The sequence below is a fragment of the Pleurodeles waltl genome, chromosome 5 (assembly GCF_031143425.1).
Source record: "Pleurodeles waltl isolate 20211129_DDA chromosome 5, aPleWal1.hap1.20221129, whole genome shotgun sequence".
Lineage (NCBI taxonomy): Eukaryota > Metazoa > Chordata > Amphibia > Caudata > Salamandridae > Pleurodeles > Pleurodeles waltl.
This window is the reverse complement of record NC_090444.1, coordinates 1,265,782,915-1,265,795,829: the sequence shown is the minus strand read 5'-3', so window position 1 is coordinate 1,265,795,829 and position 12,915 is coordinate 1,265,782,915.

Here is a 12,915-nt window from a genome sequence, read left to right as displayed (position 1 = left end):
GAGTGGTAGGTAGGGGTGGGCAGGTGGCCTAGGGCAGCGGGCCAACATGTGTCGTCACAGGGGGAGGGCTTGTTCCCAAAGATACGGATTTCTGTCTTGTCCAAATTCAGCTTGAGGCAGTTGGTCCTCATCCAGATGGCAATTTTGTGTGGTGGAGGAGTCATCCTTGAGGGATAGGATGAGCTGGGTATCATCGGCATAGGAGATGATGTTCATGCTTTGGGTGCGTGCGGTATCAGCTAGTGGAGTCATGTAGGTGTTGAAGAGGGTGGGACAGAGAGAGGAGCCTTGTGAAACACCACAGATTATGTATTTGGGTGTGGAGAAAAGGGTGGGGGTCCTCTGCATACGGCAAGAGAGGAAGCTCCACTAGCTATTTTTTGTGCAAAGAAAGAAGTTCAACAATAATACATTAAAAAGTTGTATGGTGGCACTCGCATACGTTTGTCCTCAAACTCAAGTGGTTTACCCAGAAGTTTATCAGCTAACATTCTTGATTCTGACAAGTGCCATTTCAGGAATAGTGTAATTGTGTGGTAAGAAATGTTGGTTCATTTTGACCATGGTCAATCTCTCCACATTTTAAGGGGAGACTTGTCCTTCTCACTGTAACAAATGTGCCAGCTGCACTGAACACATCCTCAGCAGGCACACTGGCTACAGGACAAGTCAGATACTTTATTGCCAGCCAGCTGACCCCGGACCATTGGTGCATCTTCCTACACGAAAACTCCAGTGGGTTTTGATCCACAGACACCTCTTTGGGTCATCCAGATACTCCACAACATGATCTTTGGTGCTGGCACTTGCTCGAACTCTTTTGCCTTTGCCTCTGCACTGGACTTAAAACCTGCAACTTGAATCCAAGTCAATGTAGAGGTTGGGTCTGATTCCTCTGTTGCTGTTGCTGCCGGTGTTTTTGTTGCTGGTTTTGGCTGCTGTGAGACAAGACTGCCCTCTTTGGAAGTTGAAAGCAGCTCACCAGAACTGCAAAGTGTGACTCTAAGTTCCAACCGTTCTTCTTCCAGGTCTCCAGCTTGCTCAACAATCCACCTCTTGTATTTTGAAACATCCCACTTGAAAAAGGAATGAAAGTGGGCAGAATTTGTTTGTACTGTGGATCAAGTAGAATTGCACAGATGTTGTCTTTGGATAAGATGATGTCATTTTGCAGCCTTGCATTACAAGCCAAGCAAAATATTAAGCTCTCAATCACTTCTGTGCTTCTGGGTTTTCGTTCACACCTGTGACTGTAAACATTTCAAACACCTACTTTAGCCAGCTATGTAGCAGATTTAACAACAGGATAGCTTGGCCCATTCTTCTGTCCTCCTTGCTAACTTCCTATGTGAAAACCACAAAGGGTAATAGCATCTGTGTCAGGCACTTGACCTGCCTCATTTGTCTGCATCCATGGTCATATCTTTCCCAATTGCATCCCCTCCTCTTTAAACAACATAGGCCCTCATTACAACATTGGCGGTAAAAGCCGCTTACCGCCGTGCAGAAGACCGCCAACACACCGTCACGGCCGCGGAATTCCCCCACAGCTATAATGACCCACAGCACGGAATCCGCCAAAATTCAGACACCCACACAAGTCCGCCACACCAAAGGTCAGTGATAAACTGGTGAAAACAAAACCTCCACCGTCACGCCAACAGAAATACGCCCACACTATCACGACACGCGAATCCACCACAAACAACTACCAAGCATCCACAGGCACACAATATCATCACCCACAGAACTTCCACGCACCTCACACAACACACCACTAAATATCACCCCACTTATCACTACACACACCACCCCACACATCACCCACACCACCCCATGGCACGGCAAAGACACCCCAGGTTCTCTGAGGAGGAGCTCAGGGTCATGGTGGAGGAAATCATCCGGGTAGAGCAACAGCTATTCGGATCACAGGTGCAGCACACCTCCATAGCTAGGAAGATGGAGCTATGGCACAGAATAGTGGACAGGATCAAGGCAGTGGGACAGCACCCAAGAAATCGGGATGACATCAGGAAGAGGTGGAACGACCTACGGGGGAAGGTGCTTTCCGTGGTCTCAAGACACCACCTTGCGGTTCAGCAGACTGGCGGCGAACCCCCAATTCCTCCCCCACAACTAACAACATGGGAGGAGCAGGTCTTGTCAATTCTGCATCCTGAGGGCCTCGCAGGAGTAGATGGAGGAATGGACTCTGGTAAGTCAAATCTTAACTATTACATCCCCCACCCTACCTGCATGCCATCACATATCCCCACCCTCACCCCATCACTCCTACTCCTCACAAATGTCCCACTATCACAAACCACCCATCACAACACCAAGCCCTGCATGCAACAACAAAGCATGGACACCCATCACCAAAGCATGGCCACTGCACATACCCATGCACCCTGCTAAACCATCATCACACAAGGCCCTACAAAGGAATGCAAGCACTGGGGTACACGGACACCCACCCATTGCACACCATGGCACACACAGATGTACATACCCCTGCAGGACCCCTACCTAACGTCACCGGACAGAAGGGTCCACACATGTCCACACCACAAACAGAAGAGGCCCACAGTTATGACAGCAGCTCTGTCCAACTGGATCTAGATGACCAACCCGGCCCATCAGGGACCTCGGGACAGTCGTTTCCCCTCACACAGTCACAGGCCACTACAGACCTTCCTTCCTATGGAAACACCAGCACAGCACCCACTCAGCGGGCACATACCTCTGTCCCCAGGACACGTCAATCAGCAGTGTGTCCACCACTCCACGGAACCCAGGCTAGTCCACCACCCCAACAACAAGAGGGACCTGGGGCAGTGGTAGTGGGCACACGGTCCAGGGGACGGAGGCCCAGGAACACAGGGAAACTGGGAGGACTGCTGTGCGACGGGGAGGACAGGCCAAGGGAACCCACTCTCCACGAGGCCCTCTCCTCCATCATGGGAGCCTACCACCACTCCCAGGAGACAATGGCAACAGTACTGACCAAGTTTCAGGAGACCCAACGCCTGCAGGAGGAACAGTATTTGGGCTCCAGGGAGGAACTCAGAGACATCAATTCCCCCCTGGGCACCATCATTGGGGTGCTGAAGGAAGTACTCAACACCAGGAGGGACACTGTGGCACAACAAGTGGCCCCTGACACTAGCATGGACGATGAACTGCCCACCATCTCCGCCGGCGCTAGTGGACAGGAGGCACCGCCACAGGACCACCACACCAGCACCCCACCCCCTGCAGAGGGAGAACCACCCCGCAAACGGTCCCTGAGATCCAGGACAAAGACAGAGAATGATGCCAAGACCCCTGCCAAGAAATGAGACCACCCTGAATATCATCCTTCTGTCCCACTTTGTCACCCTGTCCATCCTCAAACTGCCCCAGCTCCACTTCCTATGCCCATTTGGGCAATGCACCTGTGAGACTAATAGACTGGACTCTGCCATGGACATTCCTCCACCATCACCCCTCACCATTTTAAAACCCCCTCCAATATTGAGCACTTACATAAACACCCTTGAAGCACAAAACAATCTGGAGTCTGTCTGTGATTTTGGAATAGTGTATTAGCAATTACTGTGGCAAAATGCTCTTTCAATTGTAATGTCAACATACCTATGTTACACAGCTCTAGTCCATGAGGAAACAAAGCAGATGTCACACTGTGGGACCCACATCTGTGAAATCGTAAGGGAAAGTGACAACTCAGTGACCATACACTGGGTGAAAATGACAGACAGTAGAGAGGTAGTAGTGTTAAAGTACATGTAGTAGGCAGGTTTGTATTCTTACCTGTGTCTCACTGGAAATATTGCACTATCACGGAGTTCCTGTTGTCCAGGTCCTCTTCTTCTGCTTCCTCGTCTTCACTGTCCACAGGCTCCACAGCTGCAACAACACCGCCTTCTGGACCATCCTCCTTCAGACTAGACACCTGTTGTCGCAAAGCTAAGTTGTGAAGCATACAGCAGGCCACGATGATCTGGCACACCTTCTTTGGTGAGTAGAATAGGGATCCACCTGTCATATGGAGGCACCTGAACCTGGCCTTCAGGAGGCCGAAGGTCCGCTCTATTATCCGCTGAGTTCGCCCATGGGCCTCATTGTAGCGTTCCTCTGCCCTTGTCCTGGCATTCCTCACTGGGGTCAGTAGCCATGACAGGTTGGGGTAACCAGAGTCACCTGCAAATGGCGAGGGACAACTGTTAGACACACACTAACCTGGAGGGATATCCCCAAACCCAGACAACCATTCCCACTGACTTGCTTCCAGGTGCTCACCTTAGCCACACACGGTGCCTCTGGAGTTGACCCATCACATAAGGGATGCTGCTATTCCGCAGGATGTTGGCGTCATGCACTGATCCAGGGAACTTGGCATTCACATGGGAGATGTACTGGTCTGCCAAACACACCATCTGCACATTCATGGAATGATAACTCTTCTAGTTTCTGTACACCTGTTCACTCCTGCGGGGGGGGGAGGTACCAAAGCCACATGGGTCCCATCAATGGCACCTATGATGTTGGGGATATGTCCCAGGGCATAGAAGTCTCCTTTCACTGTAGGCAAATCCTCCACCTGAGGGACAACTATGTAGCTCCGCATGTGTTTCAGCAGGGCAGACAACACTCTGGACAACACGTTGGAAAACATAGGCTGGGACATCCCTGATGCTATGCCCACTGTTGTTTGAAATGACCCACTTGCAAGGAAATGGAGTACTGACAGCACCTGCACTTGAGGGGGGAATCCTGTGTGATGGCGGATAGCTGACATCAGATCTGGCTCCAGCTGGGCACACAGTTCCTGGATTGTGGCACGGTCAAGCCTGTAGGTGATGATCACATGTCTTTCCTCCATTGTCGACAGAACCACCAGCGGTCTGTACACCGGAGGATGCCTCCATCTCCTCACATGTCCCAGCGGACAGTGCCTATGAAGTACAACAGCGAGCACAGAGTCAAACAACTCAGAGGTATGTACCCACAGCTTACACAGAACACAAATCATAATCAGAAAATTGGCCCGTATGTGTGTTGAGGCTAGGCTAGGTATGTTTGACGCAGTTAAAAATTAAGCCATGTGGGCCCCTGAAATGGCGGCTGCCTGACCTGTAATGTGGGACAATAGGATGTGAGGTAACTGCGCTGGCGTTGTACACTGTTGCGGTAGGCGATCGAAGACTGTGGCGCAATGTTGCATTTGTTAACATTGGACCCTATGGGTCCCAGGAGCCAATTACAATGTATGCCGGTGGTGACGGTACGCACCACCGCGGACGTGACCGCCATTTTCTATCTGTTCAATCACTCGATACCTGATCTTTGACAGGAGAGGACCTACACTGCAAGTGCTGCTGTGACCTCGGTCTGGAAGAGACAATGGCTCGTGCGACTGGGGAAAGGGCCCCTGCCTTCACATCGGAGGAGTTGGAGAAACTTGTGGATGGGTTCCTCCCCCAGTACATGCTACTCTACGGTCCTCCAGACAAACAGGTAAATACACTGGGAGAATGCTGTATGTGCTATGCCTGTGTGGAGTTGGGTGGATAAAAGATGGGGGTGGAGATTGAGTTGTGCATGAAACGACGGTGAGTGCATGTGCATCATGGCAAGGGTAGGGATGGGGTCCAATGACTGTGAGGGTGCATTTGGTAATAACTTTTCTTTTCTTTTCCCCCTGTACAATTCATGTAGGTCAGAGCCCACCAAAAAAAATATATTTGGTGTTCCATCGCCAAGGACGTCTGGACCCTGGGGGTCTACCACAGACAGAGCACCCACTGCCAGAAAAGATGGGAGGACATTCGCCGCTGGAGCAAGAAAACGGCGAAGGCCCAGCTGTGGATGGCCTCCAAACGTGGGAGGGGTGCCCGTCGCACCATGACCCCCCTGATGTTCAGGATCCTGGCGGTGGTATACCCAGAGTTGGATGGGCGCTCGGGGGCATCACAGCAGCCACAAGGGGGTGAGTACACTCTCATTCTGCTGATTTTGCGTGCAGTGGAGGTGTCTGGGTGGGGGAGATGGGCTGTGGGTTTCCCTAGGCCAGGGCGAGTTTAGAAGGCAAGGTCCCCTTGTTCTGGCAGAGCCTGTGGCACCCCACCCCACCTGTGTACAGTGCCAAGTACACCTAGTCAGACTCCTGTGTTATCCATGTGCGCAGATGTCATCCATAGCCTTGTAGGCCATGTCCCAGTGATTTAACAGTTGTGGCCAAGTGCGCGGCGTAGTGCAGGTGGCTTCTGTGTCTGTTGTGTCCGCCAACAGTAGCGGTAATGCATGCACTCAACATGCCTTTCTTCTGTTCCCCCCCCCCTTTTTGTGGTCTCCCTGTTCTTGTGTGCATTAGCATCATCAGGTGGAGGAGCAGTGGCAACGGAGCAGGAGGGAGCTGCATCCCACATGGCCCTGGAGGGCGAGAAATGGACTCGGAGTTCGCCAGTGGAACGGAGGGTGAGGGGAGCTCCACGGCGGGGACAGGAGCTGACACCAGTGACACGGACTCGTCCTCTGATGGGAGCTCCCTTGTGGTGGCGGCAACATCTGTGCCCCCCGCATCTACAGGTACAGCCGCCACCCCCCCTACCAGCACCGCCCTCCCAGCAGCCCCTCAGGCTTTGCCCCGTGCCCGCTCACTCAGGAGGGTGGGCATCACCTTCGCCTCAGGCACCTCAGGCCCTGCCCCAGTCACCCCTCCTGCCCTCAGTGAGGAGGCCATTGACCTCCTCAGGTCCCTCACTGTTGGGAAGTCTACCATTTTGAATGCCATCCAGGGTGTAAAAAGGCAGTTGCAACAAACAAATGCATTCCTGGAGGGCATTCATTCTGGTCAGGCGGCCCTTCAGCAAGCTTTTCAGACTCTGGCCTCAGCACTGATGGCAGCCATTGTCCCTGTGACTAGCCTCCCCCTACCAACTTCCTCCACCCAGACCCAAACCCCTCTACCTCAGCCTATCCCAAGCACACCTTCAGACCAGCATGCACACACGTCAACACACAAGGGAAGCTCTGGCAAACATAAGCACCACACATCCCACAGGCACTCACTCAAGAATCACACGCATGCAGACACACCAACATCCACTGCCTCCACTGTGTCCCCCTCCTCCTCGTCTCCCTCCTCCCTCCCAGTCTCGTCTCCACTCACACCTGCATGCATTACATCTACAGCCACTACTGCCATTACCAGCACACACACCACCACACCCCTCTCACGTGCAGTCACTACCCCCACTGCCATTCACACGTCCCCTGTGTCCTCTCCCAGTGTGTCTGTGATGCCACCTCCCAAGATACACAAACGCAGGCACACACCCACCCAACAGCCATCCACCTCACGACAGCCTCCAGCGCATGCACCTTCACCCAAAGTCAACAAACGAACACCTCCTACAACCACAACCTCTTCCTCCACTCCCAAACCCCCTCCAGCTACCCGTCCCAGTGTTTCCCAAAAACTTTTCCTGTCCACCCTTGACCTCTTTCACTTACCTCCCCCACCCCGTCCGTCTCCTAGGGCCCGACTCTCCAGGTCCCAACCTAGCACCTCAGCCACAACATCTCCGGGACCAGTGGTGCCTGTAGTCACCGGAATCTGGAGTGCACCGGCCACCAGGTCAGCCAGTGTGGCATGGAGCCACAGCACAGACAGTCCCCCACCTGTGAAGCATCAAAAGTTGGCCAGTGCCCGGCAGGAGAGGGGGAAGACTCCAGCCACCAAAGCCGCTCCCAGGGGTACAGGTGGGAGTGTGGAGTCAGCTGCAACACCTTCCAAGGTGGGGAAGGGCCACAAGAAAGTCAGCAGGTCTGGGAAGAGCAGCACGGCGGAGAAGACTGCCATCATCCCTGCTGCCCAGGAGCCCCCAGCCATCATCCCCGCTGCCCAAGAGGCCACCGCCAGCACCTGCCCTGCTGCCCAAGAGGCCACCACCAGCACCTTCCTGCTGCCCAAGAGGCCAGCACCAGCCCCGCTGGGCCAGACAGGACCACCAGCCCCGCTGGGCCAGAGAGGACCGCCAGCACCAGCCCCGCTGGGCCACACAGGACCGCTAGCACCAGCCCCGCTGAGCCAGAGAGGACCGCCAGCACCAGCCCCGCTGGGCCAGACAGGGCCGCCAGCACCAGCCCCGCTGGGCCAGACAGGACCGCCAGCACCAGCCCCGCTGGGCCAGACAGGACCGCCAGCACCAGCCCTGCTGGGCCATGAAGGACCGCCAGCAGCTGAGTCACTGCAAAGGACACTGCCGCCACAAGCACTGCTGAACAGGGTACCGCCGCCACAAGCACCGCTGAACAGGGCACCTCTGCCACAAGCACCGCTGAACAGGGCACCGCCGCCACATGCACTTCTGGCCCATGAGCGCCAAGGGCAATGACGCTACTGAGTCCGTCACGAGCAGGATGAGGCACTCTGGGCACCAAGTCCCCTCCAGAACCAGTGGAGAGATCCATCCACTACCTCAGTCCTTGGCAGGATGAAGCACTCTGGGCACCATGCCCCCTCCAGAACCAGTGGAGAGATCCATCCACTTCAGAGACTGTGGCTTTGCACTTCCCAGGATGCAGCAGTGGGCAACCCGCCCACTGTAGAGACTTGAGAGACTGTGGCTTTGTACTCCCCAGGATTGAACAGTGGGCAAACCACCCACTGTAGAGACTTGAGAGACTGTGGCTTTGCACTCCCCAGGATTGAACAGTGGGTATGTGGCCCCCTCGTGGATTTGGCGTTGTGCACTCAACCGGCTGAGGTGCCCCCCCTTTCCCTCCCCTGAGGTACCTGTTGTATTGCTATCTGATGCCCCTGCAGTGTTCTCTCCGTCATGGTCGGGGATCTTGTGTGGGCCTCGCCCATACCGTGTGAGCCCAGTGTTCCACGGACTTCAATGGACCACTACCTGGACTACTATTCTTGGTGTATATTTTGTTTATAGTGTATATATATATTTTTGCATACTTGATTTTAATATATTACAATGGTTACACGCATTTTCTTTGGTCTTTGCGTTCTTCCGGGGGGGTTGGGAGGTGTAACTATAATGTATCATGATGTATTAGTGTGTGTGTTGTCGTGGGTGAGGGTGGGGGTGGGGGTTTTGCGTGTGTGTGTCCCTGTTTTTCCCTCCCCCTTCCCCTGTGCCCTAGGTGCAGTACTCTCCGTGGTCTTCGCCGCCGGCATTCGTGCTCCTGGTAGAGGAGCAAGAAGATAAGGGCTGGCAGGATCTGCAGCTCTGGTTCCACGGCATACTGGTTCCTCACGGGGTGAGTAGAGGTAAGTGTTTTCCCTTCGAAGTCCTGTTTCCGCCGTGATTTTGTCTGCGGTGAATCCACCAGGAAAAGGTGTCGGATTGGTAGGTTGTGATACTGTGGGCGGTACTTTGTCCTCTGCCTGTCTGTTGGCGGTGACCGCCAAGCTGTTTGTTTGTACTGCTGTGGCGGTCGGAGTGTTAAAGTGGCTGTCTTTGTTGGCGGTTTCCAACATGGTCGGAATTCCAATTTTTTTACCACTGGCCTGTTGGCGGTCTTACCGCTGCTTTAACACCGTCCGCCAGGATTGTAATGACCACCATAATCTTTTATCTGTCTGTACTGGTCAGATAGTGCAAAATGTAATAGGTCGAGTTCCAACGTGTTGACACCTCCTTTATCAGGGCTTTAACTGGTACTCTAATAGCATGCTGAATGATCCACAACTGGTTCTGGGTTTTTAAAGAATGGCTGAAATGAGTACAGATGTTTCTGCAGGTGGTCAATATGTTGCTGACTATGGGCCCCATTTGGACCCAGGCGGTCTTTTTCAAAGACTGCCGAGGTACCAACGGGCTGAAGACCGTCAGTGAAGGCAGTTTTCCGCCCAGCATATTATGACTGCTGGCAGCCCTCTGCCCTTTTTCGGACAGAGAGCTGCAAGCAGCCATACTGGCGGTCGGCGGAGAAGTGGAGGCTGCTCCCCCTCCACCACCACGCCATCAGAACACCCCCCACCGAATCACGACCCAGCATTCGGTGTGGCGGTGTTCTGGTGATGGGGAGCTGGCAGTGGAGCAGCCCCCCTGGATCCCGTTCCTTCCCGGGGGATCACCGGACCAGGTAAGGTGATTGTCCGTTAGTTGCGGGGGATGGGGGGTATTGTGTGTTGTGTGCGTGCATGGGGGTGTGCGTGTCAGTGTGTAGAGGGGGTGAGTGAGCACGTGTTGTGTGTATGGGAAATGTGTGCGTATATGTCTGTGTGCATGTGTGCATGTATGTTTTCGTGTATGTCTGTGTGTATATGTAGTGGTTGTGTGAGCGTGTGTGTAGTGGGGTGTGTGTGTGTCAATGTTTTGGGGATGGGGAGGGGGGTCGTGCCACCTTTGGGGCGTGGTAGGGGGGTCGTGGGTTTGGGGGGGAGGACTTTGGGGAGAGGGGTGGGGGAGACACCTATCAGTGCCAGGGAACAAATTCCCTGGCACTAATAGTGCCTACCACCATGGATTTTGTGGCAGTACAGAACCCCACGAAATCCATGGTGGTATGCAGGGTCGTGATACTGCCGGCGGTCTAGTGACAGCCGCCGGGCTGGAGACCGAAGTCTCCAGCCCAGCGGTTGTTACCACCCTGGCGGTCGGAGTGTAGAAGTGGCAGTTTGGCATGGTGGTAACCGCCATGCTTGTAATTTCATTTTTTTTCCCGCCTGACTGCTGGCGGTATTACCGCCACTTCTACACCGACTGCCAGGGTTGTAATGAGGGCCCATGTCTTCTTTTTTGAGAAACTCTTGCACAATGAGGTTGAAGCAATGTGCCAATACAGGACTTTTAAATAGCCACCATCTGCCATGCTATGCTACTGTCATTGTCCATGGCAACAAATCCAATTCTAAGACCTCTAGGTCACAGCCATTCAGACATCTTGCTGTTCATTTTGTCCAAAATGTTTGCATCTGTAAGTGATTTCTCCATGGCAAACATGGCTACTGTTGCATGCCACCGAACACTCTTAAAACTTTCTTCAGGTCCAAGACCCGTAGATAGCTGTTGCCTTACCGCTACAAAAGAAATCCAGTGTGCATGGATGCACATGGAATCTGTCACCTGACAATTGATTCACACGTCTGTTGTCAGGTGAGTAGTGTGAATTTATCCAAACAATTGAAGCACATTGTGAGGCAGTCCTAGAACAGCAACTCTGGCAAAATAGGTCTAACTCGGAACCTTCCATTTTGGGCCGATGGCTGCCACAAATTCTAACAATCCCACAGTTTCCACAAAAGAAAAAGAAAGAGGTCCAGCGATAACATTTTTGCCAGCTTCCCATTTTACAAATGTGCCATTGGGTGATTATGGACGTAGGACCCCTCCTGCCTAAACATACCTGTAATATTAGCCTGGATTTTCTTAATTTCTGGGGCCACTGACGCAGGTGACTTTCGAGAAGTAGATGATGGTAGACCCATTGTGCGTCCTTGGGCAGTTACTGTATGCCCTGCTGTCTCCATCTGACTCTCAGTCTTCTTGTGCTACTATGAGGTTACAGAGGTGGGTGATTCTGGTACACTGCTGGGGACAGGGCTGCTTTGCATGAGGATGTCACCTGCTTCTTCCTCATCATAACCTCCCAGTGTGAATAGACTTGTAGCTGATTTTACCCGGTTTTCTTCACCTTGACCAACATTCAGCATTTTTTTTAAGGTGTTCCTCCCACCGGATTACATTATCATTTTTCATATGGGTAATTTTGCCTATAGTACCATAATGTGAAGTAGGCATACCTCGATAAACATTTGCATGACAAACAGAGCGTTTTGCCATGTTTTCGTGTTTTCTAAGCATAAAAAAGACCCAAACTAGGGAGAAGAACTTTCTTTGTGGTCCGCTGCCAATGCCTGAATAAGAACTAGAGATAGGTGGGTATGTCGTTGATTGCATCTACAGTGCATACTTCTGCTGGTGTAGGGGTTTGTGCAGATCTCAGCTGGGGCCTTGCAAACATGGGAGTTGTTGGTGCTACCTGTGCCACGTCCCTTGGAGCAGGTTGAATAGGAGGAGTAATGTCGGACTCCTCTGTGCCAGCTTCCAAAGTGACAGGCTCATCATTGTCATCCTCCTCATCGTCCCCTTCCATAATTCTAAGGCTTTCAGGAAATTTTCCTTTCCCTTGCCTCTCCTGCTGTCTTTCAGACTCTGCCCGGGTCCACTCTATGTCCCTATCATCATCATAAGTGGTGCTTGGAGAACATGGTGAAGCACCCTTCCTTGTCTTTGCTTAAGATCTGGCAGCCAATGATTCTAAAAGAGGAGGTTATTGCTCTGCAGGAAGCTTAACCCCCTGTTCTGCTTCAGCTTTAGGAAGATCTATCATTGCTGGCTGTGGCTGCTGTCCACTTTACTCTGTTCCCTGAAACAATAGGCTACTACTTTGGAAAAAGACAAATGTAGTTCAACATCACTGCTCATCTGCATTACTGTGATTACAGTGGCTGCCTCACTGACAGACATGGTCTTGAGCTTAGGTTGGGGTGGTGCTGTTGACGTAGGAGTGCTGTTCCCAGGTTCTTCCCCGGAGACCAGTTTTGCAAGCACAAATCTCCCGAAAAAGGTTGTGGTTGGCACACCACTGGTGGAAAGCTGCTCCTCCTCACTGATCACTTTCTTGAGAGCAACATTCTTTGAGGCCAGCTTAAACCACTCAGTTCGCAGAGTAAAACCAATCGGGCACAAGTGTAATAGATTAGAGGACTGACATCACTGAACAGGCCTTCTTTTTGTACACCTAAAAGCAAACAAGCAAGAAAAACATTTAGTGAAATGCGGCACTGTTGCAGTTTGAATAAGTACAGACAATGGTAATATTACTGTGGTTGGTTGCTTTGGTAATAATACATCAAATATTTTACAGTCAAGCCACACCACC